The 23,705-nt window shown below is 36.4% G+C and overlaps 1 long non-coding RNA gene across 1 annotated transcript; it reads left to right on the top strand.

Annotated features, from left to right (window-relative positions):
• Positions 1–18,144: 18,144 nt before the first annotated feature.
• LOC137205040 (uncharacterized) lies at positions 18,145–22,866 on the top strand. The gene is made up of 3 exons (XR_010933970.1): positions 18,145–18,266; positions 20,238–20,341; positions 22,650–22,866. It is a non-coding gene; the product is annotated as an uncharacterized lncRNA (long non-coding RNA).
• Positions 22,867–23,705: the final 839 nt, after the last annotated feature.

Below are 23,705 nucleotides of genomic sequence, written 5' to 3'. Positions count from 1 at the left end.
ACCATAAAAGTATGCTCAGCTTGAATGTTATGGATTTCTAGAACCTGGGAAACTTGTGAATACAGAAAAGAGCAAATTGGAAAAAAAACAAACTTAAATTGCTTTATCTCCAGGTGATAAAACTTCATGAATAGTTGAAAGGAGAAGGACATAAGGATGAAAAGGGTGGAAAATCCCAGAAAATTGAAAACAATGATTAAATGTTATGTAAATTACTATGCAGACATTTCTGAAGCTTGTGATTATTTTTTCAAGTGTAGCTAGTAAAAAGGATTTATTAAAAGTTCAGTTGAATACTGTGAGTCTGAAAATCATACATACACTTGTAGCGAGGTAGTGAAAATTAATGAGAAATTAAATATCATGTGACTTTAAGTTGATTTCTTTTTAAAAGATGCTAGAGGACAGAAAGGAAAGAGATGCCTTTCTTTAAAGGTAGAGATTGAAACCTCTAATCCAGGATGCTACAAGGAGCACTTAAGAATAAAAAAATTATAGCTTGGAATTGAAATATATATATATATATATCAGCAAGAGTCATTTGTTATGAATTATTTATTTTTTGTTTTTACAAGATAGCTCCATTTCTTAAAAAATGTATTTATTTATTTTTTATTTTTGGCTGCGTTGGGTCTTCATTGCTGCGCGCGAGCACGGGCTTTCTCTAGCTGCGGCGAGCGGGGGCTACTCTTCCATGCGGTGCGCAGGCTTCTCATTGTGGTGGCTTCTCTTGTTGTGGAGCACGGGCTCTAGGCACGTGGGCTTCAGTAGTTGTGGCACATGGGTTCGGTAGTTGTGGTGCATGGGCTCAAGAGCGCAGGCTCAGTAGTTGTGGTGCATGGGCTTTGTTGCTCCACAGCATGTGGGATCTTCCCAGACCAGGGTTCGAACCTGTGTTCCCTGCATTGTCAGATTCTTAACCACTGTACCACCAGGGAAGTCCTGCTATGGATTATTTTATTCAAAATAATAGCATGAGAAAAAATGTATGCTTTTATTCAACATGAAGGAAAAGATTTAAGTGTTTGGAAATGGACTGAGTATCTTGTCATAGGAGACTCAGTGAAGAGTTTATTTGATTGGAACTAAGAAGAGGTTTGAAGGTCACCTCATCCAACAAACCAACCAATGCTTGACACTGATGCTATTTAAACAGGAATTCTTTCATGCACGTTGAATAAATTATCTTGACATTTTATATTTTATGATTAGAGTAAATATAGACAAAATTATTTCAAAGCATAACTTACTCTTCTGGGTTTTCTATTTTTAAAGTTTTCAGATTCTCTTATCTTTCAGATTTGAAGTATTTAGAAGAAAATCTAATACGAATACTTCTCTTATGGACAGTAAATTCCCCAAGGGCCATGATCAGGTTTTATTTCTTTTTATATTCTCCATTGTGCTGAGCACTTAGCATAAGATAGGTTCTCAATACACATTTGTTCAATGAACGAGAGGATGGATAAATACATGACTACTGTTGCTTTTCTTCCAACGTAGTATGCACAGATTTTATTTGTATGCTTTCATTTGTATTTTTCTCCTTCATTTCTCTCCTTCCTCCACTGCCCAAAACAGACTCAAAGGCTGCTCAACACAAAACAATTGGTATGTATAATTCATGGCTGTTTTCTGCAACTCCAGACTGGAAAAGAAGGAGAGAGAAGAGGAAGAAGCATGATCACGTGCACAGTTTAGAAGGGAGTTGAGAGCTTCCTTCATTACCTCTGCCAGTAGTCCTTTAGATATTCTTAAGCCCCCTCTTTCTTCCCTGGATGCTTGTTAAATTGGTGTTTCTGTGGGGACACGTGTCTGGGGCTTTCTATTCTGCCGTCTTGCGTCTTGCTAATGTCACTCTCTCAAATTAATGTCTCACAACGTCACATTCCTTACATTGTATATACCAGAAAAGCAGAAGACTATTAGTTGATCTTGGAAAACCTGATAAAGTCACAAGGTCTGTCCTTGGCTTGTCCCATTTCTAGATGCCTTATCTTCTTCCCCTACCTCCACTCATGCCAGAAATCTATTATTTATCTTTAAAAACCTGACTTTGTATCTAACACTTAATATTACTAGTAATAACATAATTACCATAATCATGGGAATAACGTATTCCTGTGGAACTTAATAATTTACAAAGCATTTTCCCATAAGTTATCATATTGAGATTGTCATGGCCCTTTGAGATAGGCAGGGGAGGTATCATTTCCAATGTGTACTTGAATACAAGCTTCATGAGGGTGAGGACTTTTATTTCTGCTGTTCACTGAATCTCTAGTGCCTAGAATAATGCACAGCACATAGCAGGTCTCAATGAATCTTTGTTGAATGAATGAAGAAACTGGTGAATTTAAAAGATTAGTGATTGTTCAGGGATACACAGTTAATAAATAAAAAGTTGGAGTTGTAGTGTGTTCCTTTGTGTCTTTATCTAGTGATGGCTCTGGAGTATCAATTCTAGTAAAAATACTCTATACGACTTGCTACATACTAATAATACATATTAAAGTTTCTTCGTATGAGTTAATGTGTCTTCTTTCTCCTGATTAAGGACTTGTTATTATTCTTAAGGTGGCTTATACTTTTCAAAAAACATTAAGTTAGCAAGTGATTCTGAGACCAAGACCAAAGCGCTTCTGTGAGAGGTGACAAGATCTATCCTCTATTCTCATTTCTCTTCTGAGGAGCAAAAAGGAAAACCGGAAAATGATTAAGATATTTCTGTATGTTACATAAATTATGTCAGGCAACATCTAGTTGTGATTAAATTCCAGAGTAAAATCATAATTTGGGGGAAGATTCTTTGAAATAAATAGTGTTAGTTTTAAGTAAATGAAATTAGAATTTCAAAAGAACAGTGGCATAATGAACATATTCAGCTAGGGTGGGTAAAAAATATGTCAAAACTATTTCCTCTACCTCTGGTTGTTTACTGGAAAACAGTGCTATTAGGCAAAACACACACATATAAACTCATTTAAAGAGGAATACACCCATGGGGCTGTGGAATGATACGTCTTCTAGCTTCTGATTTCAGCCTGCTTGATTGAAGTGTCTTTTCTACCACGTGATGACTGTATTACTCCATACATTTGATCACACAGTCTGTGCAGACACCTACCCATTAGTCTATAAAATCAATTCAAACAAATAAACCCTTTTAATTATGACCAGGAGCTTTGCATATTTTCCTATTCGATCTTAATTGCTTCTGCTAGGACTTAGTTTAGCTGAAAAACTAGTTTTATATTAAACCATGGGGCTCTGTAACTGTTTTATTATCGAGCATTTATGTAGCATTTTACGGCCTGCAAGTTATTTTACAGCCCCTGTACCAGTTTTTTTCTACCCAACCCCTTTGGGAGGTAACCACAATGTTATCATTCTTATTTTTACAAACTGTAGAAAGGCGGCTACAAAAGGGTGAGTGACTAGCAAACGGTCAGATGATAATAGTCAAAAAGGTATTAGAGGTCATGATCTTTACATCTCCAGTTTATTTCCTGCTATACTCATTCTTTTCTGGCCTTTTGCTGATTTATCTGTGAAGGAGTGCTGAAGCTCAAAAAAGGATGGATTTGTTAAGTGATAGAATATAACACATGTAAGAAAGTAGCAGTAATAGTATATTTTATTGTGAATTTTCAAAGTAAATGCACATTTAGTATAGAAAAATTTTTATATCCAAATATATTGAAACTGCTTATGCATTCTTAAATTTGAATGGTGAAGATGAATTTGTTTTAAACACCTCGGAGGCTTGTGATAGCAAAGCTGTTAGATTGGCTACCTCGTTAGGTTCATAATATTCATTTTGGGAAAAAAAGATGCGAATCAGAGTAAAATGTCATGATCTCACCTTACATAAACAAACAAAAAATGCCCAAAACAGACAAAGCTAATAAAAGAATTGATGAAAGCTTAAGAAATGTGAATTTAGTATTTGTCAAATAGTGATGTTAAGCTGGAAACTATAAAGTTCTCTGGAATGAAGAATAGAATATAAGGGAATATTTGAAATCCTCCTGTTCAATTGATGTTTTAAAACATAGTCTGGTTAAAATCATAGTCTCTTAAATACTTTCATGGTTCAGACACTTTTTAAGGGCATTTTGTCACAAAAGAAAGTGCTGGCTTTATTATCAGTTTGCTATTAAGTTGGAAGACTTTTATTTGCATGAAATTCTTTCTCAGGAAAATGTTATTAGGAACCAGAATGTAAATAAGGGGAGGGAGCTGCTCCAGATATATTTCTGTGGTTCTCCTTGGTAGGAAAATCTTATGTACATATTCAGCGGATGAGCCTCACTTGCTCCTAGGCTCAATATTCAGCTAATTAATGTCATTCAAGCATTATATGGCTTTGCATTGGCATTTGATCGAATTTCAAATCCTCTATTTGAATGAATAGCACACTGAGAAGAATTCATTTTTGTATTTTATTTAGCCTAGGCTGTGTTTACATTTAATCTCCATTCACTTTAAATCAGTCTTTTACTACTCTTTTGGAAGAAAGCAAAGCCTCCCTGGCTGTGGCAGATCTATACCTTATTTTGCTTCTTACTTTACATGTTTGTGTGTGTGTGAGTGAGCCTGGTAATTAATTAATATATATGCAGAAATTGACCGTAAAAAGGTGCTCTATTACCAAAAAGACACTGAAACCTGTAAAGAAAATAAAATATATTAACTTTGTTCACATTCAGGTCATATTAATAGAGGGGACTTCCCCGGCATTCCAGTGGTTAAGACTTCGCCTTCCAATGCAGGGGGTTCGGGTTCGATCCCTGGTTAGGGAGCTAAGATCCCACATGCCTCGCGGCCAAAAAAGAAAAAATACCAAAACATAAAACAGAAGCAATATTGTAACAAATTCAATAAAGACTTTAAAAATATATATATATTAATAGAGTCATAAGACATGGGTAGTATCCTCTCTGATCTATTTTGCTTTCTTTATATTGCTGTGGATGAAAGAAAGTCACCTGCCATATCAGGAAACAAAGGCTGTTGCAGCCATCAAGCCATCAGCCACTACAGACACCCCAGACTGTGTTCCCTGAGGGGAGTCGGGATGGAAAATAACCCAGGATACTGGCCCTAGTTAGTTAAGGTGCATATCAAAGGAATGATTTCGTTAAGCCCAGACTTTTGCATCTTCCCATACATAGAAAAGTGCTAAATTCATTAGTTTGAGATATCTGGTTTTTCTTTAACTAATAGTAATCTTTTGATGTTCCAACAACGTTTTTTTTTTTTTTTGCAAAAACTCCTCTGTATCCTGGTTCCTCCCTTACCTCTTTAGAGCAGGCGCTCAGAGCTATCTGTGAGGGTGTCTCCCAGGCTTAAGCCCTCAGTACATCTGCAGAATAGAACACAATTCTCAGCTTTTAGGTTGTGCATTTTCTTTCAGCGGACGCTGCCATATTTTCCAAATTTCCAAAAATAAGGGGGAGGGTGTCATAAGGAGCTAAAATTCATCAAACATTTTCTGTATAACTTTACATGCATTGCCACATTTAACACTTTCCAATCTTCTCTTCATTACTATTGTCAATTTGCAGATAAGGAAACTGAGGTTCAGAGAAAACAGAGTACCCTGTCCAAGGTCAGATAGCTAGGAAGTGATCCAGGAATGATTTAAAACTTTGACAGAGTTGAAATCCTGTGGCCTTAATCCCTATGCTGTATTGAATAAAAGTTATTTTCTAAAGGGGAAAAAAGTAAACATGATATTTTTAAAATGTATACCCATAAAGTGTTTGGTGAAAAAAAATTACCCACAGAAAATGCCTTTTAATAGATTCTTCTGTTTCTTGTATGACTCTCTCTTATACAACCTTCATGATCATCTTTCATGGTTTTGCCTATATGTAATTATAGAAGGCTTTCACCAATACTGTATGTAAAATAGACACCTTACCACTTCTGTCTGATCCTGTGATCATCTTTCTCCCGGGCTATTGCAGTCATCTCCTCACAGCCCTTCCTGATTCCACAGCTGATCTCCCACAGTCAGCCTTGTCTTCATCCAGCAGCTGAAATCAGTAGATGACACTCTTCTCAAAACCTTCCAGCGGCATTGCTCCTTTCACAGAATGAAGGGAGACGTCTCTAAAGGCCTTCCATAATCTCCTTCCCATGCCTCTGCCCTTCATTGGTCCGAACTCTTCCCCTGGTGCCCCTTGTTCCAGCCACAGTGGTGCCTGTGTTCTTCCTTGAATACATCTAGCTTATTCCCCACTCAGGCATGTGCTGTTGTGGTTCTCTGTATCTCAAATAGACTTTCCCTAGAAACCTGAATTCCTCATCTCTCACTTTCTTCATGGCTTTGCCTATATGTAATTATAGAAAGGCTTTCACCAATACTGTATTAAAATAGACACCTTACCACTTCTATCTTATCCTGTTTATTTTTCCACATAGCACTTATATTTATGTGTCAATCTGTTTATTATCCATCTCCCTCCCTCCCCTGGGTTGAGACCCTTTTGAAGTTTATACAGACCTCCCTCCATGAGGAAATTTGTTTTGTTTAGAGCAGTAATCCCAGTGCCTAAAATATGTCTAGGACAAAATGGGAATCCAATAAATACTTGTTGAATGAATGAATTTGGACTACAAAAGTGACTTTAAAGACTTATTTTCTATGTTCCCTGAGATAAGTGTTCGTCCTTGGACATTATAGCATTAGGTACAATTTTAATTTGACTCAGTATCTAATTATACATTCAAACTAACTTGGAGACAGTGGAGATATAATATATTTAATGATGTTTTACGTTTACATTTTACATCATATTTATAGAAAGTTCTGAAAGAAAGTTCATCAGATTATCAGGAGGAATGTTGGTCAAGTTTTATAGGGAAATGTGTTGAGCAAACACTATTGGGTGTTTCTGCAAAAGAAAGAAAACTAAGTGTTCAACCAAGGTGTCAGCCTTATTCATAAAGGCAGAGGAGGCATCCATGCAGTTGGGAAAATTGGGAATTTGGACTGTGCAAGTTATTTAGCTCCTTTGTACCTCAGTTTTCTAGGATTAATAACATGTTACAAGTGTAAGAGTGCATAGCGTTTTGTCAGAAATTAATTTTACTTTTTAGATCAGATTTTATTTCAGCTTCTCAACATTAACCAGGAGAGACTGGTAGCTGAGCCTGGAACAAACCAATATGCTTGTGACCCAGATTTTGTGGGAGAGACGTGCTGTATTCCTTTACTAATCTCTTCCTTCCCCTCACTCTTGCATCAGTAACCAAACCTGGAGGCAATCCAGGTCAAAGTGTTCTGCAAAAGTGTAGAAAAACAATGGCTTTTAATAACAGAACCATAAAGTTTGCTCTTCTATGGTATAGAGTGTATGATATGCAGAAGGTAAGGTAGAATTTCTCAGTCTTGAAGGATCTGGAAAGGAAGGAAAGGAGGGGAGAGAGAGTGTGGAAGGATGAAACAAGTCAATGTGTCTTAATCTCCTTTCTTTGGGCTTGGAGAGAACCTATGTTAGATAAGTTCCTGGACATATCCAGCATGGGAAGAGCTCTCTCCACATTCTCCCTCTGGAATTCTAGAAGGAACCTGTAACATCACAGGCAGCCCAATCTACTTAAAAGAGTGGGATGCTGTCATCAGGCTGGGAGAGGATCTGGTTGGCCTTCTCCAGCCTCCTGTGTGGGGTGCATGCTGACTGGAAGCCAGTGGGCTTGCCAGATGCCTGCATCCATCCTGCACTGGAGGCTGGATGGACCTCAGGACGTGGGGGTAGCTGCGGGACTCTGGGCCCACAATCAGGAGAGCTGAAGGGAGTTCAAGCTACTCCAGGAGTGTTGCCCAGCCCAAAATGAAGGACCATGAATGCACTAGCTACAGACTGAACACTTAATAGTCAACAGGTGACAGGAAGCATTGCCCTAGAATCCAGTCGATAACAACTAGTGTAGACCCAGGGACTAGCCCAAGGTCAGGACATTCTGCCACCTCCCAAAACAGCAAGGTTAAGTCTTCCACACACTCCTTCTCTGTTACCTCAACTTAGGGAAAAGCCAGGAGGAGAGAACACTTCACCCCAGCTAGAGACGAGGCCCTACAACAGCTGTTTATATAATCAGATTGGATTGCATTTAAATTGACCACTTAGTTTTACATGCTAACCAGGTAATGGGAGTTCTCCTAATTAATTATGAAAAATGAATTACATTTTCTCTTTATATCTGACTTCTGTTTTTTTTTCTTTTAACATCCAGTTTGGGGCTATTATGAATAAAGCTGCTATGAACATTCATATTTAAGTGTTTGGGTGGACATGTTTTCTGTTGTTTTGTTGGGTTTTTTTTAACATCTTTATTGGAGTATAATTGCTTTACAGTGGTGTGTTAGTTTCTGCTGTATAACAAAGGGAGTCAGCTATATGTATACATATATCCCCATATCCCCTCCTTCTTGCGTCTCCCTCCCACCCTCCCTATCCCACCCCTCTAGGGGATCACAAAGCACCGAGCTGATCTCCCTGTGCTATGCGGCTGCTTCCCACTAGCTACTTATTTTACATTTGGTAGTGTATATATGTCAAAGCCACTCTCTCACTTCGTTCCACCTTACCCTTCACACTCCCCATGTCCTCAAGTCGATTCTCTACATCTGTCTCTTTACTCGTGTCCTGCATTTAGGTTCTTCAGAAACATTTTGTTTTTTTTTTTAGATTCCATACATATGTGTTAGCATATGGTATTGTTTTTCTCTTTCTGACTTACTTCACTCTGTATGACAGTCTCTAGGTCCATCCACCTCACTGCAAATAACTCAATTTTGTTCCTTTTTATGTCTAATATTCTACTGTATATATGTGTCACATCTTCTTTATCCATTCATCTGTCGATGGACACTTAAGTTGCTTGATGTCCTGGCTATTGTAAATAGTGTTGCAATGAACACTGTGGTACATGTCTCTTTTTGAATTATGGTTTTCCCAGGGTACGTGCCCAGTAGTGGGATTGCTGGGTCATATAGTAGTTCTATTTCTAGTTTTTTAAGGAACCTCCATACTGTTCTCCATAGTGGCTGTATCAATTTACATTCCCACCAACAGTGCAAGAGGGTTCCCTTTTCTCCAAATCCTCTCCAGAATTTATTGTTTGTAGAGTTTTTGATGATGGCCATTCTAACTGGTGTGAGGTGATGCCTCATTGTAGTTTTGATTTGCATTTCTCTAATGATTAGTGATGTTGAGCATCCTTTCATGTGTTTGTTGGCAGTCTGTATATCTTCTTTGGAGAAATGTCCATTTAGGTCTTCTGCCCATTTTTAGATTGGGTTGTTTGTTTCTTTGATATTCAGCTGCATGAGCTGCTTGTGAATTTTGGAGATTAATCCTTTGTCAGTTGCTTCATTTGCAAATATTTTCTCCCATGCTGAGGGTTGTCTTTTCGTCTTGTTTACGGTTTCTTTTGCTGTGCAAAAGCTTTAAGTTTCATTAGGTCCCATTTGTTTATTTTTGTTTTTATTTCCATTTATCTAGGAGGTGGATCAAAAAGCATCTTGCTGTGATTTACGTCATAGTGTATTCTGCCTCTGTTTTCCTCTGAGAGTTTTATAGTGTCTGGCCTTACATTTAGGTCTTTAATTCATTCTGAGTTTATTTTTGTGTATGGCATTAGGCAGTGTTCTAATTTCATTCCTATACATGAAGCTTCCCAGCTTTCCCAGCACCACTTATTGAAGAGGTTGTCTTTTCTCCATTGTATACTCTTGCCTCCTTTATCAAAAATAAGGTGACTATATGTGCGTGGGTTTATCTCTGGGCTTTCTATCCTGTTCCATTGATCTATAGTTCTGTTTTTGTGCCAGTACCATACTGTCTTGATTACTGTAACTTTGTAATAAAATCTAAGGTCACACAGCTAGTAATCAGCACTGGGTTTTGAGCTCAGGCAGTACAATTTTCACAAGTTCTTCTTAATCACCATGCTGTAGAGATTTGTTGCTTTATTGAAGACAATCTGCTTTTCATCTTACATTTTGCAATAGAGTAAGTGGACTTTGGTACATTTTCACCCAAAACCACCTTCTGCTTTCAACAAGAGAAAGCCATATTTTAAAATACCCCACCTATAAGGTTTCAACAGATAACCATTTTAATTCATCATCTTGTAGATACTATATCACACAAAAGTGCTTTTGGTATGCGCATTTGAAATAGGATTTTGATTAAAATTTAACAAAGTTTTATCAGCAGGCTCTTTGCTTTAAAAAATCTGCTCATCAGGAGATATGGTAGATATTGTTCCATTTATGTGAGTAGAAACCAAATTCCTTATAAAAAGAATTTGAATGTGCTTTTTTCCGTATGGTGCCAGCACCTATAATTCTATTTCTTTATTAAAGGTGATTTGACACAATGAGCAAAATTCAAAGCAGTTAGAGCATTAGAGCATAACTGATACATTTCCAAAATGAGAGCACATTTCTGAATGTCTGAGGGAGTTTGTATAAAAATGTGTTGTTCTATGAGAAGAAGAGGTAATAAAGCCCTTCTGGAATAAGAGTGTAATTTTCATGGGAAAAATATAATTTTTTTTCCTTAAGGAATTCTGAAAGTAAATTAATTGAAAAAATATTAAGGTCAATTACCCATTTTATTTTTACAAGGCTTCCAATTTTCCCTTTATCATCAGAGTACTTGAGCATGTAAAAAAAAATGAAAATTACCACAAATTGGAGATTTATCAAAATCTTACTATATTTTAGGCACTCTTCAAGACATTTTACATGCATTAAATGATTTAATCGTCACAAAAGCCCAGGAGGTACCCATTTTATAGACAATGAAACTGAGGCACAGAGATTAAGGAATTTGCATAGACATGATCTAAGAGTCTATTGTCTGGCTCTATAGTTGTCCCACTCAACTGCTATGCTATTTTGTCTTAACAGCAGTTAAGAATATTCTCTTTCTGATATAGTTTCAAATTTCCACAATTCTCCCATACATTGAACATTATTTTGTCGAGAATAAACTCAGTTTTGCATGATTTTTATAGAAAATATAAAGCAGAGCTATCTTGGATATTTTGTCTATGATTTCTCAAGAATATCCTGTGTTTGAAACCACAAGTTTCCCCTACAGAGATGTAATTTGTTTTAATTAGGTCATCTAAATGTCAATTATTTATGTTGACTACAGCAATTCCTAATTTTGGGATTTCACAGGCCTTCACTCTTGCCTGGCACTCGGGGAATCTTCTCTGCTTTGCATAATCTTAATTATATTACTTTGTTGAAGAGACGCAAGAAAAATGACATTCTTCTAGAGTGACTTCTCAATTAAATCAAAGAGATCTGATAAGATTAAAGAAAATGCTGGCAAAGCACTGAGTGTTAAGAAGGAGGGAATATCCATGTTAAATGAGTTACCAGAAATAAAGTACAGAATTATATCAGGGAACAGTTCACTTAGCATAATTAGTAGTTTTTGTTACTAACATGCTAAATGATTTATTAGCTGTCAATGAGAAGTTGATGTGCTGTAATAATCATTCCAAAATACCCTTTCTTGATTATGCAGCAATTGTATTTCCCAAACTCTTTAATGCTATTTAGCCCTTATCATATTTTGGTAAAATAAATAAGAACAGGCATTGTAATTCCACTTTTAAAGGTAGAGACTGAATCACACAGATGCTAAGTAACCTAAGGGAAATCTCACAGTGATAATAGTGAGTCCAGTGTTTTTAAGCCTCTAAATTCCCAGCCACTGTTCTCTGTCTAAAACCGTGGTCTCTGCATAAAAATGCGTTCATGTTGAGGAGAAAATAGAGAAGAAATAGGGTAGGGAGAGAGAGAAAAAAAAACTAAAAATTGTATTATTTGTCCTATACAAACACTGGGGAATATAGTGTCTTTTACAAAAATAATGTTGGTTATAAAGGAGAGCATAAAATGGTTTAATTTCAAACACCCGACTTACTTTCTTTTCCTGAGCTCTGTGGGAATAAACCCTTACATTCTTCTTAAGCAATATTTCTTTAATCTTGTCGTGTAAAAAAGAGATTATAAATCACAAAAATGTGTGAGCTCCTGCTTGTGAAGATTTTTGCCTGTTATACCATTAAAATAATGTGAACTGTATAAAGGATTACTCTAGTTTCTCCAGGTCAAGTACAGTTTGTTAGGAGCACAAAGGCCATGGAATACAGAAGAGTCGATCGGATTTATAAGTCAACGTCTGTGATGCTACCTGGTGCGTAAAAGAATTATGTTAGTGTTACATCTGCTCCTAGGAAGTTATCTGTGAATACTTCCTCATTTTTTCATGCCAGTGTGTGTGTTGTGCGAATCACAATGAAGTGAATCCCTGTTCACTTCTCTAGCTCTGTTGTATTTGGGGTGAGTTCTTATATCACTCAACTGAGTGCTCTGGGCTAAAGAAGTCCACATATTCTAACTTCTTTCCATCATGTTTCCACAACATAGAGAAGATGTGATTGGTGTGAATTAGAATTAGACCTGACTTTTCTTAAATATTAGTGGAATGTGATTAAATGTAACATGATCATAGACATCAGATATTAATCTGATTTTAATCTCTGCTACGAGTATATGGTGGTAACTGTTATGAAATGAAAGAATGTCCCTGCAAAGAAAACTTATTAAGAAATCTATAAAGTTTTAAAATGTGTTTTGTAAAACTAAACTCAAATGCAGTTTCAGTAGTTAGGAAAACACTTAAGTGGCAAATTCCTCAATTTCCTTGCTTCCTAAAGAATGAGAAAGTGAAATGTATTTGTTTATTATTTTCTTAGCTTTATCTGTGTATTAAGTAGGAATTCTGGGTGGAGGTTGAGTAAAGTCTGATCAGATAGATGATCATGATGGTGTTCTCAGGATAGTGAGGATTTTCAGCTAGGTTTGGTATGAGGAAAATATTGTTTTCTTGATTTCTTGAATAAAATTCTATTTTAAATTTTTCTCACAAATTTGATAACTTTTCAAAGGGTATTTCCTAATCGATGTTTGTGTTCCAATCATTGAAGAAGGAGAGCACTCTTTCAGGTTCATAGAAATTTTGGCCTGACGTTACCCTTACGCTAATATTTCCAGGGGCTGCCAGATCTTCTTATTTTACTTGAATAGCCTTCACAGTGCTGCAGACAATCATGAGAGAGGTTATTGGATATATCCTCATTCCAATCTTATTTCCTTTCTTTCTCCATAGCTGTATATAAGAAAACAACATAGGACTCGGGTATTGGAAACAATGTATTTTTGGACAAGTCCACAACACTGTCTTACAAAGATTTTAAGCATCATCAAAAATTAAGCATATAGAAGTTGTTGTACATGGATGGTGACTTTGGTGCATACACAATAAAATTCATATATTTAAAAATAGACACCTTTGTGGTTCCGGAGCCATCTGTGAGCTTATGGTAAAGCCTGTTGAATCTTGTAGTTCAGGAAAACTATTCCCAGGCTAAGATTTCCATAAGAAATCCAGATCAGTGAGCCGTTAGTGAACTTTCCTTCTTGGGTGGTCCTCAGCCAGTGATGCACTGGAGAGCACAGATGTAGAGTAACACATAGACCAATGAAGAAAAGCAGTGCCTCCTTCTAGAGGGAGAGGGGATATGACATCACACTGGCACTCTAGGCCAAAAGGGATGTCTATACATTAAGGAAATATGTCTTCTGTTTTTCCAAAGATTGTAGACTCTCAGAGTTGGAAGATACTTTAAATATCTCCTAGTTCTGTTATATAGAGAGTGGCCTCTAGACCAGGCTTTATATATAGTTCTGAAAGGATGCAAAGACCTATCTCAGCAAAGCCAGCTATGATGAATAGGTAGCTGCATACACTGGACTTAAAGCACCCACTATTCTTTGTATTTTGTGAAAATGGAAGTAATTTAGAAATTTTTAAAATTCCTTATTTTGTGTTCAGTAAAAAAATGCCCCATGGAGCCTTAATTGTGCATAAATAAATAGATTTTGTATGTATATATACACACAAATAATATAGAGGGTTACCCTTGCCCTCAACATGACCTCATAAGACTTCCACTTAAGAGATAATCTAATAAAATTCCCAGATATCCAGGCTTGTAAACTTCTCCTAAGTAAAAGTCTGATGAAAAAACAATCTCTGTTTTGTGTGTTTGTTAGTTTTTACTTCTCTTAATTAATTACTTTTGATCACCACATGGCTTTGATGAAATGAATTCATTTTGATTTATGTTTCACTACTTTCTCATCTGTACAAAACTTGTCAGAACACAGTACACACTAGTACACAGAGAGTGACTGCACAAAAGTTCTAAATTGTTAGTTAATTCTTAATTTGTAGGTTTCCAAAAAAGTGAGAAAATTTAAAGCAATGGAAACACACAGCATGGAATCATAGTGAAATGCAGTGTGTAAATTGGAAACAGTAAGAATAGTTATAAGGTAAACTTTTACTCATAGTAACATAATTCAGTGGGCTATATTCAGCTTGTATTCTTTAATGTATTTATTTTGTCTTGAGAGGGGAGAAACCAAACTTACTGAGTCTGATGGGCCTGACATTAAGATATTACATATGGCTCTTTAGGATTTGGGGTTACAGAATCATGCTCTTATTCTTAATATATTTATTCAAAAAATATTTTCCCTTAAAAAATAAATCAACACATTAGCACTTAGGTGTCGGCTGTAAAATTATTTGTGTCTAAATCATTGTATAAAAATTACAAAGCATAAACATGCAAAACAAAAAACCAAGAAAATTTCTCAAATGCATACCACCCAGAAGTACTACTGTCAGCCTTTTTGTGCATATCTTTCATTAGTATCTATCTCTATCACTTTTTTATGAAGTGGGACTAATATAATACATGATGCTCAACGCTCTTTCCTAACAACAATATATCATGAAAAATCATGTCACTGAATATGGCTCAACATCATCAGTTTAATGTCAATCTCGTCATTGACTTTAAGTATATATCATAATTTCTGTAACTAATATTCTATTGTTGGATACTTAGGTCGTTTTCAGGATTTGTTTTCTGTCTTGGTAATGTGCCTGTTGCTAGCTGTACCTTGTTTTGTTTTGATAATGTGCATACCTAGACACATAATCAAATAATTCCTCAATGTAAGATTCCTGAAAGTGGGATTGTGAAAGGAGATGTAAAAAATGAACGAGGTGAACCATTGTCAGGCTTTTGATGCAACTGTCAAACTATATTTGAGGCAGATTAAATCAGTTTATATTCCCACAAGCAGCTTGTGTTCCAGAAATAATGGACTGCCAGGCAAGAATGAACCATTCCCTTAATAAATATTTTTAAAAATCCTGGATAATATATAGTACATATCATTTGTGGATTATCTAGTAAGAAATGAAGGGATATCTCTGAGTGTCAAAATCCAAGCTGGAGCTTAGATACTAGTAACTGAAAAGATGGCCAGGAGCTGTAAGAAGGTATCTGACCAAGAATGACTCTTTGTCTTGTTTATTTGTCTTTATGTTTGTTACTATTGAAGCACAAGGTACATAGTATAAAGTACATAAATTGTACTTGTAGGTATGGTTGAGTTTCGCAAAGCTGACATATTTGTGTACTGTCTGTCCAGATCAAGTTATATTACCAGCACTCCAGAGTGTGCGCTCTTCTAGTTTTTATTTCTTTTCAAATGGCGAATATCTTAATCACCATACTTATTTTTATTACTGCATACATACTTTTGCCCATTTCTCAACTTGAAATAAATGGAATATATAATATGCATATAGTATATAAGTGTCTATTTTCTTGTAAAATTTATGCATATTTTTGAATATATAAGTTGTGATTTTTTATCACTCTTGGGTGAATAAACCACAATTAATTTACCGTTAATCAAAATTTGAGATGCTTACAGTTTGGAAATACTACCAATAATGCTGAAGTTCTTATACATGTCTTTTGCTTAACACATACTGAACTTTGCCCACTCCCAGGTTTCTTCTAGAAGTTTTATTATTTTAGTTTTCATATTTAAATCTAGAATCCATCAGTAATTGATTTTTATAAATGCTATGAAGTAGGAGTAAGATTCAGTGTTTTTCTGTATAGATAATAAGAGATTTCTGGTTTCAGTCATGATGAAATATCAAATATGGGAATTATATTGGCGATAATAAACGCTAAAACTGAACATACAAGAAGTATCTGTTTTCAGATATTAGACAATAAATAGCTCAGAGCTCTGATCCTTGAAAGTGAGAAACACAAGATGAACTCTGCGAGGGGCACTTTCAAGCTGTGGTGGAGAGAAGCTGAACCCAGCCGGCAGTGATCACGCTGAGGAGGCTGAAATGTAAGGGGCAGTGTGCCAGCCTGAAGGCGGGTGTTCAAAGGAGGAACGTTTTCTTGAGCCTTTGGCTAAACACTGGGCTAAACATATACAGACTGAGATTTTATCAACTGAGGCTTCTGGGAGTCATGATCTTTTTGCAATAGACACATCAAAGATCACTGATCACAGATCACCATAACAAATATAATAATAATGAAAAAGTTTGAAATATTGTGAGAAGTACTAAAATGTGACACAGAGACCCTAAGTGAGGAAATGCTGTGGGAAAAATAGTGCTGATAGAATCGCTCAATGCAGGACTGCCACAAATCTTCAATTTGTAAAAACGCAGTATTTGTGAAGTGCAATAAAGTGAAGCATAATAAAGCGAGTTATGCTGTATCCTTGTGCAACTGATTTATAGGTTGAACCCTTTAGAGAATGAAGAAATAGGACAGGGAATGGAAGAATGAAGTGAGGACAGTCTTCAGGTGAAATCCAGCATGAGCATAATCATTTGGGAAGCTCTGGTACATAAATGAAAAAAACCCAGAATGTATCAATCCCCTCACACATACATTGAGACAAGAGACTGGAGGTTTAGTAGGACTTCTGTACCTTCTTACAGCATCAGGTGTTGGCTATGACATCCCTTGGCAGGTGGGGTGGGGGTATCACTTCCAGGCACTTCTGGAGAGGTGATAATCCTCAGAGAAGTTTGCAGGTGTGAGCAGGGGCGCTCTTAGCAGCTGGATAACAGTCACATCAACCTGGTTAAAGGAATTCAAGTGCGTATGGGCAAATCATCAATAGTAACTTCTATAGTCTCAACCTTGAATTACTCATATGCAGTCACTTCTTACATTCAGTCTACTACAACCTGTTGCAGCTTCTCCAAGGTTCTTGTTGGTTACAATTTCTAGGAATCCTTAAAAGAGCAGTGTTAATAGGATAAGTAACAATATCTATTGTTGCATTTGGTCCCAAGGCCATAACTGATACACATCATGTCCCATTGTTCACATCCATTTTATTTTATTTTTTATTTATTCTTTTAAAAGATTTTTTGATGTGGACCATTTTTAAAGTCTTTATTCAATTTGTTACAATATTGCTTCTGTTTTTTTTATGTTTTGGTTTTTTGTCCGTGAGGCATGTGAGATCTTAGCTCCCCGACCAGGGATTGAGCCTGTGCCCCCTGCATTGGAAGGCGAAGTCTTAACCACTGGACCATCAGGGAAGTCCCCACATCCATTTTTAGATTCCCCTTACTCTCAGCTACATCAGCTGGTCTGCGTGGCTTACCTGGGATAATCCACTTGGGCATCTCAGTGGAACTTCCAAACACTGTACAAGTAAAATTTTTGAAAAGTTAAAAACATGTCTATCATTCAAATGTAAAGTAAGCACATATTAAAAATTTATGTTATGCACTAATGGTAAAAATGCTAAAGCTGACTTTATTTCAATACTTAATCATCATCTTCCTTTTAGTTTACAAACCCTCCATTCCTATCTATCTAATATGTTGTTAAATCCATCCATTTAAGTGTTAGTTTCAGTTCATTACTTTTCAGGTTTGTTTATTTTCTTCTTTCATACATTCTAATTATCTGGAAAAATTCTCCATATTTTTCTATATTGTTCATAATTATTTTAAACTTCCTCTATGATGAATAAAATATCTAGATAATCTATGGGTATGTTTTAAAACCTATGTCTTTTTCTCTTGGGTCTCAGTAATTTTCTCCTATTTCCTAGCACACATGGCAGCTTTTTAGTGAATGCTGGCCAATGAGCATGAAACATTGGAGAGGCTCTGGATGATGTCGTATTTCTTCAGAGACAGTTCAATCTTCTTCTGGAAAGCCAACAGAATATGAGTCTATCACCTGAATCTGCCCATTTCAGACGTTTCAACTGAAAGCTTGAAATATTTATGAAGGTCACTCATTTTTGATGGGCCTGGTATTCAAATGTTCATTTCTCCAGCTCTATAAAACTATAAAAATATTCTGCCTGAATTTTTAGTTTCTTAGCAGCTACTTTTATATTAAGAAAGAAAAAAATAGAATATCTTTGAATTTTGTAGCATCGTAGGAAAGAAATAGAGTTTGAAAGGTGGGATTAAGATGGCAGAAGACCCTGAGCTCACCTCCTCCCACAAACACATCAAAACTGCAGCTACATATATCCTCTTTCTTGTTCCTATTTGTCATGGATATTTGTCATCCATTTGGTCAGCTAGTATCCTTCTTATTAGAAATCTTAGGGGGAGGCAGAGACCACCTGCTTCTACTCCACACTTACCAGATGGATACAGCAAGATCAGGAAGAAAACCGTAATTTGAAAATATATATGCACCCCATTGCAGCATTATTCACAATAGCCAAGACATGGAAACAACCTAAATGTCCATTGACAGATAAATGGATAAAGGAAATGTGGTACATATATGCACTGGAATATTACTCAGCCATAAAAAAGAACAAAATAATGCCATTTGCAGCAACATGGATGCTACTAGAGATTATCATAATAAGTGAAGTCAGACAGAGAAAGACAAATATCATATTATATCACTTATATGTGGAATCTAAAAAATAATACACAAGAATTTATTTACCAAACAGAAACCGACTCACAGACTTAGAAAACAAACTTATGGTTACCAAAGGGGAAAGGTGGTGGGGAGGGATAAATTAGGAGATTAGGATTAACATATACACACTACTATATATAAAATAGATAATCAACAAGGACCTATCATGTAGCACAGGGAAATATACTCAATATTCTGTAATAGCCTATATGGAAAAGAATCTGAAAAAGAACAGATATATGAATATGCATAACTAAATCACTTTGCTATACACCTGAAACTTAACACAACATTGTAAATCAACTATACCCAATACAAAATACAAAGTAAAAAAAAAAAAAGAAATGACAGCTAAATGGTTGGGTAGGAAGAAACAAAACCCTCCTTATATATAGATGTTATGATCGTCTAGACAGAAAATCTAAGAAAATCTATAGACAATCATTTGAATTAATGAAGTTTAGAAACTTTGCTGGAAACAAATTAGTATACAAAAAATTAATACTTTTTCTATACCCAGAAATAGTAAATTGAAATTGGAATTTTAATAAATATGTCATTTACAATAGCAATAAAAACAATTAAGTACAAAAGAATAAATCTAATAAATGTTGTTTAAAAACTTTAAAACATAACATTATTGTAGGGCTTAACAGAAGATCTAGAAAAAGAGGAGATAGTTCCTGTTCATATTTAAGCAGAATAAATATTTTAAAGATCACAAGTCTCAAACAAATCTATATGTTCAACACAATTTCATTTAAAATGCTGAATGTGAATTTTTTGAAAAAAAAGTCTAAACTCAAAAAACACTCTAATACTCACATGAAAGAGTAAAGGGCCAAGAGATGACTGTAAAACAAAATTAAATAATTTTGGTGATCGCATCCAAAGACTTGTGCTTATCCTTGTATTTGTTAGGCATGTAATGACGTACCATTAAGAATAAAAGTTGCTGTAGGCTTTTGATTATCTTTTTCAGATTAAAGAAATTCCATTCTATTCCTAGTTTGCCATTTCTTAATCATAAAAGTATGTTGAATTTTTATCATAATGTTGGGCATCTATAGAGATGATTATAAGATTTTAATTTTCTCCTTTGTTAACATGGTGAATAAGTTTCATGTCATTAACATTTCTTGCATCCCTTTGATAAATTCTGCCTTCTTGTAATTTTAAAAATGATTGATAGATGCAGTTTACTAATTTTGTTATAGGATTTTTTCAGCTACTTTGGGAAGTGATATTTGCCTACACGTTTCTTTCTAGTATGGAATTCACATAGACTTGGGGGGAACTTTCTTCTTTTTCAGCTCTCTGGAATGGTGCTTATCAAGCAGGGATGGATGCTTTGGTTCTTCAAAGACTGGCAGACTTCATCTATAACCTTTTGGATCTGATTTATTACTATTGTTTTGTGAGTAGATTTCAAGCTACTGATTCTATTTCTTTAAAAGTTTTAGATTTCTTTAATGATTTATGGTTTTAGATGATTCCACAACTCTGAGACTTTAATTCCAACGTAACTCTTGGCAACTACTTCACTAATACCATTTTCGCCTTCTCCAGCTTCTGAAACAATCCCACTGTACCCTCCGGAAGTCAGTCAGTAATTAGCAAAATCTCCTAAATCTTCAACTAATTCTCTGAACATTCCTTCACATTCTTGTTCTAACTAATACCTGACTGGCCCCTGTTCAATGCTCTCAAGTCCTTCTAATACCTTCTCCGCAATCTCAGATCCTAAAGTCACCCATTCTTCTCTCTGGAAGGCGCCATCACTAATTTGTACTTCAACTCTTTTTTCCTGGCTGGCCCCTGGAGTACTCCCTCTTGTGCAGCCCTCTCAAATGATATTTCCTATAGTCCTCATACTGCTGTGCTAGGGGTGATAGAGGTATATTTCTCAGTCCTTACTGCTGCTTCTGGAACATTCTCCCTACCCTTAGTATCACTAAAATTTTAGAAATCTCATATCCTCAATATATACTGCACACTTTCTGAGATGTATCAGGATGAGTGGGGTGCAGTCTTCTCCAGGTCCAGGTAATTAAGGTGTTCATTATCTGTAGAGAATTTAAAAACTATAATAAAACCAAAAAAAAATGCCAGTATGTTTTTTATTACCACCATGTTCCTGGAATTCTAAATAATATTTAAACCCTTGGGTACATCATTGCATCATTCTTTCTTGCTGTAAGTATCAACCAACTCCTAAGCTGCTCCTTTTACTTATTTGAAGATTTTAGCTCCTGGCTCACTGTCAGTTTCTCCAATGTGACCTCTTGCATTCATTTTTCAAGATTCCATCATTCAAGTGAATAATCTTTCAATACAGACTTCTCAATTTGACCTCTACTTCAGTGATCACTCCCACCCCACTTTCACCATCTAATTCCATGGATGGATGGCTACACTAGTCCTTTTCGTTACTAGCAAAGGCAACATTTCCATAATCTTAATTTCAAGCATCCCACTCTCTCATAACTATGTCCTGTTTGCAATTCCTTATAACAATTTTATCTAATCATACGACTTTTGAACTGTCCTTCATATTGCCCTCCTTCCCCAACTTTAAATTCCTAGCCCATCTTTCTTCAATATAGGGTGTACAGAGGAGATAATTTGTAGAGGAGCAGCCCTCGGCCAGGAGGGTATGGGATGTCCCCTCTTCCGTGTCCCTCAGTGGGGCAGTTCTGATGTCCATTTTCTATGGATCTTTAGATGGCCCCTAGAGAGACTGAGCTCCAGTTTCCCAAACTGGAAACTGGCTTAATAACATACACTTCATTGATTGATTGATTTTAACCTTCCTTGTTTCATGTTTTTTAATTCCTCACTTCTGCTTCCTAGGATTCCCTAACAACTAAACTACCTACAAGAAATTCTTGTTTCTGTCTCTATCTTTAGGGAACCCAAATTAACCATCTACAAATGAACAGTATGTACTGCTAGCTAAGGTCAACCCCTCCACTTGGGTACTACCCAGGCACATTGCTTCAGTGATTCTCCCTTATTTGCTTCATGATTCTCCCTCTTCTCTACTAATAGATACTTCCATTTTTCTTTCTAGCTATTCCTGAGGTCTTTCCTTCTCATAGAGTCACACTTAGGGAGAGGGTTTTTTTTTTTAAAAAAAAACAAAAATATTTTTCTTGAATTCTCTCTCCCTCTTCTTTCTTAAGTATAATTTAATCAATTTTAGCTGCTTGTCTTCTCCATACTTTAGCTCTATCTCCTATCCCCCAAAACAAGTGCTCACGTGAAGGTCACTTGTGACTTCCTTGTTGCTAAATTCAGGGGTCAATTCTCAGTCTTCATTTCCTTGATTTACTCAGAGGGCGTGTATTTAATCATCACCTGTTTTTCTTCAGTCTCCACTTCAGCAGGGTTCTGGTGCTACTCAATTTTATCCTTCTGAAGTTGGCAGCTTGGACCATTCTTCCCGTTCTCAAGAATGAAGAGTCAGTCGAGTTTGCAGCGTGGGGATTGGGAACAGCTAAAAAGAAACATTTCTTCCAATGTATATTCTCACTGCTTCCTCTAGCCACCCGTGGCTTTGACTTTGAGTCTTCCTCTTCCACCAACCTCTCAAACCTCTGTATTTCTACTAATTTATGGCACGTTTATGGCAGAATTTCCCTAGGGATTTTTTTTTATATATAAAATTTGTTGTTGTTGTGTTGTTCATTATTATGATCTGTGTTTCTCTCTGGTTTCTATAGTTCCCTCAGATTTGAATTCGAGGAAGGAGTAGCAGCCCGAACCGATTGTCAATCTTAACGGAACCTGTGAAAGAAAGGGTTAACTGAGCAGGTTTGGGCGGCTCCTACTCTACACATTTCAAAGAAAAGCCTGTCTTCAGGAAGACTGACCCTTGACCTGCTCCTGGGGATATAATCTCTGAGCCCTTGGAATATCCTTCCAAATAAAAGTGTTGTCTCATGCCTCAGGCTTTGGGTCATAATGCATCTGTTTTAGAAGATAGTTTATGCTAACAAAGTGACTTTGGTGAATGCTTATTTTTATATACCTGAGGCTCTGGGCCACGCTGTGTCAGTTTGACGTCTGGGGGGATGGGAGACTGAGTAGCTAACTAAGGTCAGTCATGAGGGTGCTACATGCCTATGTGACTGGGTCCTCAATAAAATCCCGGAGGCTAAGGCTTGAATGAGTTGCATGGTTGGCAGTACGACCACGTATTGTCACACATTATTACCAGGAGAATTAAGTATGTCCCTATGCAACTCTACTGGAAGGGGGCACTTGGAGGCTTATACCAGCTTTTTCCTGGACTTGGTCTATGTGCCTTTTCACTTTGCTGGTTTGGATCTGTATCCTTTCACTGTAATAAACTGTAACTGTGATTATAACACTATTTCAGAGTCCTACAAGTCCTTCAAATGAATCAGAGAGCCTGGAGATGGTCTTGGGGACTCTGACACAGAGCCAGCTATCTATAAGAAAGTTATAAAAGGTTTTGGATTTTGGAAGTAGGGACAAATATGGGAGCAGGATTTGTTTGGCAAGAGCTGTGCTGTGACTTCCACTCACCTCAAGTCTAGTGAGAAGACTTTACCAGGATTCCTAGGAGGACTTATATATCTCCTAAAAAGTGGCCATCCCATCTCCCAGCGTTTGCCTCTGGCTTGGGAGACATGACCTGGTTAGTTGCCCTGGAGGTGAGAGCGATGATAAAGGTTGCTGCTGTGCAGAGCTTGGCTTGTCCTCCCCAAGTCTGTTTAAAGTAATAGTCCATGTGTGCTTTCTGTGTACAGTAT

The sequence above is a fragment of the Pseudorca crassidens genome, chromosome 13 (assembly GCF_039906515.1).
Source record: "Pseudorca crassidens isolate mPseCra1 chromosome 13, mPseCra1.hap1, whole genome shotgun sequence".
Taxonomy (NCBI): Eukaryota; Metazoa; Chordata; class Mammalia; order Artiodactyla; family Delphinidae; genus Pseudorca; species Pseudorca crassidens.
This window is presented reverse-complemented; position numbering and strand designations above follow the sequence as displayed.